Raw genomic sequence first — 4203 nt, 5'->3', positions numbered from 1 at the left:
AAGAAGAGGTCTTTTTATTGGATAGACCAGATCGCTCTTAGTCTGTGTCTTCATATTTTCTGTTCTCACCCTTTCTTCCCTCTTAATCTTCAAATTCACCCTCGCCCAGTGACAGGCTGTCTCATCTTTTTCATGGCTCAGTCCCCCCCACCCTCGCCCCATCAGAAGCAGCCCAGGCCACTGCGGTGCACTGGGAAAAGCAGTTTGTAGTCACCTGCTCTGTTCCAGGTCTCTGCCTCTGTCCCCCTCACTGGGAGCTGCTTCCATCCATCCTCAAGGGACCTGTACCTGTGAGACCACCTCCCCAGCTACCTTTGGGGGAATGAGCTTGGCCTTGGGGGACCCCCACCAATCAAGGGGAGGGGCACAGGAGCATGAGCATCTGAAACAGGCTCCCTCATGGAGAATGCGCTCAAACTCAGGCTTTCGCATCATTGTTGAATGTGGGTGTATGTGAGTCATTGAACCCAAGGCCTTCTTACTGGGCTACATCCCCGGCCCCTCTTTATTTTTTGTTTTGAGTCAGGGTCCTACTAAATCTCTACATTACCCAGGCTGGGATCCAACAGGCACCAAAGCTATGAGCCAGATTCCAGGTCCATAGCACCCTCCATGACGCTGTGTGCTCGGCTTCCCAAATCACCTCTCCCTTCACTGAGTTACTGCAAGGATCCAGTGAACAGTGAATCCACACGCACACATGCACATACACACACACATGCACATACACACACGCACACACACAAGAACTGTGCAAAGGGCAATGTGAGTCAGAAAAGCCACTCAGAATCCTAAGATTTTTTCTTAAATGAAATTGGAGTAGAAATTGCATCAGAAACTCTCAAAGGGCATTGCCTGCAGAAAGGACGAGAACCCTGCTCTGTGGAATTTGTCGCTGTGATGTATCTGTCCACTCGCAAAGAGGAGCGCTGCCCTGTCATGATGGACGATGTCTTCTGACTCAGGCCACACTGTTCACCGCTGATAAACGTGAAGGAGCACTCTGCATCTAGTCTTCCTTGAGGATGGACACCATTATCTCATTCTAAAGCCATCTCTGGGTGATTTTTTTTTTCTGGCTTTTTGAGAGGTCCAGTCCAAACTGCTTTCAAACTCATGATCCTCCTGCCTCAGCCTTCCAGTGCTGGGATTTATAGCTGCATGCTGCCACACCTGGACTCCCCATGAGCAGGAGCTCCGGTTGTGCAGTCGTTAGCCCACAGTACTCACATGTAAACGAGCTCACAGAGGCTCAGAGGCTAGTCAAGGGATCCACATCTACATGCCTTAGACACAAGGCCTTGAAAACCTCCTCAAATGTCTTAAATTTAAAATTAACCTAGCACACTTGGGAGGCTGAGGCAGGAAGAATACCATGAATTCAAGGCCAGCCTGGGCTACATAGTGAGTTCAAGGACAGCCTGAGTTATATGGTGAGAATTTGTCTCAAAATAGCAAGCAAGCAAGCAAACAAATGAGGGTGAAATACATTTGCCTGGGAGCCCGGCATAGTGGCATGTGTCTGTAATCCCAGAACTTGGGAGGCTGAGGCAGAAAGATTACTATGAGTACGAGGCTAGCCTGGGCTACATAGTAAGTTCAAAGCCAGCTTGAACTACATAGCAAGACCCTGTATCAAGTAACAATAACAAAATTGATTAATTCATGTGGAGTCCAAGTGAGGTAGTATACACCATAATCCCAGCACTGGAAGCTGAGGCAGCAGGGTCATGAGTTTGAAACCAGTTTAGAGTCCATACCGCTCCAAAAGAAAAAAAAAAAAAAATCAGTCAGAGATGGCTTTAAAATGTGCATTTCTCATCTCTGCAGAAACCTGAGGGAGTGGGAAAGATAGTTGTGAATGTACTTTCTTCTTCTTTTTTAAAATTTTCTTTTGAGACAGGGTCTTACTAAGTTGCTGCATTTCTCAGGTTGAGCTTGAATTTAGGAGCCTCCTGCTTCAGCCTCTCTAGAGTGCTGGCCAGTGCGAATGTGTATTTTTAACAAACCTCCACCTGTGCTCCCTGCCTATAAAAGATGGCAATAGGGAGGCCTTTTCCATAGGAAGCAGAGCAAGAACAAGAGGAGGAAGGGAAAAGCGGTGAGGAAAAAAAAAAAAACACTCAAAGGGGGAAGAAAATGGAAGTAGAGCTTTTTGCAAACAGGAAGGGAAATGAGGTGGTGGGAGCGGAAGGGAAGGGGAGGGACAGAGCCCTGGGGTGTGTTGCGCCCTGACCAGTGTGACCCTTATGTGCTACAAACGGGGCCTAAGAAAACCAAGACCAGTGACAGAAGGAGATTTTCATCTACTGCTTGGGCTGGCAGATGCGTTTTAACCTCCACACTGATTTTCAGCTCCATCAACCCCACAGATGCGTGCAGAATCACACGGGGTCAGCACCCTCTGGCACGCCGTGAAAGGGCCTCACAGTCTCCAGTGGGGCAGCCACGAGGAGAAGGAAAAAATCGCAGCTTCCCATGGGTGGCTCCCCCACGGCCCTCGTTTTCACAGCGAGGGTTTTTGCGCAAACTGAGGCTCTGAAGAGGTCCCAGCGGTGCTACAGCCTGAGGGTCCCTTGAATACAGCCCCACAGAAAAGGCCCTGGGGGCTGCGGCTCGTCGGCCTGGAAGCAGGTGAAGGACAAGCCTGGAGGGCTGCAGGGACAGGGCGGCAGGAGAGCACTGGCTCAGCATGTGCGAAGTCCTGGATTTGAACCCTGAACATGCAGTAGGGAAGTTGGTCTCGGCATCGCTCAAAATCAGGCTGAGGCTCACAGGCTTGAAGAGGACTAGCCACGAAACTTTGGTTAGAGCCAGGTGTCTTTTGCACACACCTATAATCCCAACACTGAGGAGGCTGAGGCAGGGGGATCCCTGTGAGTACAAGGCCAGGCTGGACTATGCAGTGAGAATCTCAGTCTCTCTCTCTCTCTCTCTCTCTCTCTCTCTCTCTCTCTCTGTCTCTCTCTCTCTCTCTCAAAAAGAGAGAAAATAAAGGGGAGAAGAGAAAGAAAGGGCAAGGGAGAGGAGAGAAGGAAAGAGAAGAGACATTTTGGTAAGAGATTCACTCTGCCACAATTAGAATATGGCTCCAATTCCAAAGGCCACTCCGTTCACACTGTGTTACAGCATCTTCCTAGCACTGTGTGTCAAGCGCTCTGCTCAGTGCCTGGAACAAAGTTGGTATTCAAGGATTTGTTTTTGCTTAGTACAGCAGCCTTTGCCCTGAGCTACACCCCTGAACTAGGGTCTCAGGTCCTGTTAAACTGCGGAGTTGTCCAGGCTGGGCTTGAACTTGCCATCCTCCTGCCTCAGCCTCCCAGAAGCCTAGGATTACAGGAAAGCCCCACTACAACTGGCTTAGAAGTGGTTTCAGTTGCCAGACTTTACTGCTCTTAAGGAGGGGTTGTTGCCAGGGTGAAAGTGCCACCTCTTTCTTAGGCGTTTTGTTAAGTCTTTGCAAGGAGTTCGTTGTGTGACTATCATGAATCTCAGTTTAGAGATAAAAAGGAATTAACCTTAGAACAGTAATTTTCCTGGAAGATATTCTTAGAAGCCTTTTGATTTGTTCTGTGATAGAGGTATCTTCCTAGAAGACATGAATTTATCCTGTTTCAAAGTCCCTGTTCAGAGGACCTGCCCATCAATGTTCCATTTCTCTCCCATTCTTTTTATTCAAATGTGGAACTTCACGAATTTGTGTGTCACCTTGCACAGGGGCCACGCTGATCTTCTCTGTAGCATCCCAATTTTAGTGTGTGTGCTGCTGAAGCAAGCACTCCTACTTCTAAGAATCCTGCGCTACTCTGGCCTCAGTTATTTGGACTTTCCAGGACCAAGCAGACTCGGAGAGCCCATCCTTCACTTGCCCAGAGGTGATCCGAGGCCCAGAGGAGAGGAGTGGGTCCTCAATAGTACAGATCATCGGAAAATGCTGTTGGGTTGCTGGAAACCTAGAAGGAGAAGGAGAACAAATCACATGGGATGTGGCAGACGCACAACACTTGGGGAGATGAGATAGAGAAAGGTAAATGTGGAAATGGATGACAGCATTTTTTCTTTGTGCCTGGATAGTTTTGAAGCACCTCGCTCGTAACCCATCTGGAGACGTCCTTTCCTCGGCAGACACGGGCTCTGCAGCCACGTGGGAAGCTCACAGAGCCTGTTCTGGGGCTGAGATGGGCTCTGTTTTAATCCTTCACT

General features: G+C 49.0%; 1 non-coding gene across 1 annotated transcript; it reads right to left on the bottom strand.

Annotated features, from left to right (window-relative positions):
• Positions 1 to 3673: 3673 nt before the first annotated feature.
• LOC111755206 (U6 spliceosomal RNA) lies at positions 3674 to 3779 on the bottom strand. Its single transcript, XR_002789781.1, has one exon. It is a non-coding gene; the product is annotated as a U6 spliceosomal RNA (small nuclear RNA).
• Between the last annotated feature and the right edge of the window lie 424 nt (positions 3780 to 4203).

Source organism: Cavia porcellus, unplaced genomic scaffold (genome assembly GCF_034190915.1).
Source record: "Cavia porcellus strain 051 isolate PalLab524CR breed Dunkin Hartley unplaced genomic scaffold, mCavPor4.1 scaffold_1, whole genome shotgun sequence".
Classification (NCBI taxonomy): Eukaryota; Metazoa; Chordata; class Mammalia; order Rodentia; family Caviidae; genus Cavia; species Cavia porcellus.
The sequence above is the reverse complement of the archived record's forward strand: the minus strand, read 5'-3'. Positions and strand labels throughout refer to the sequence as shown.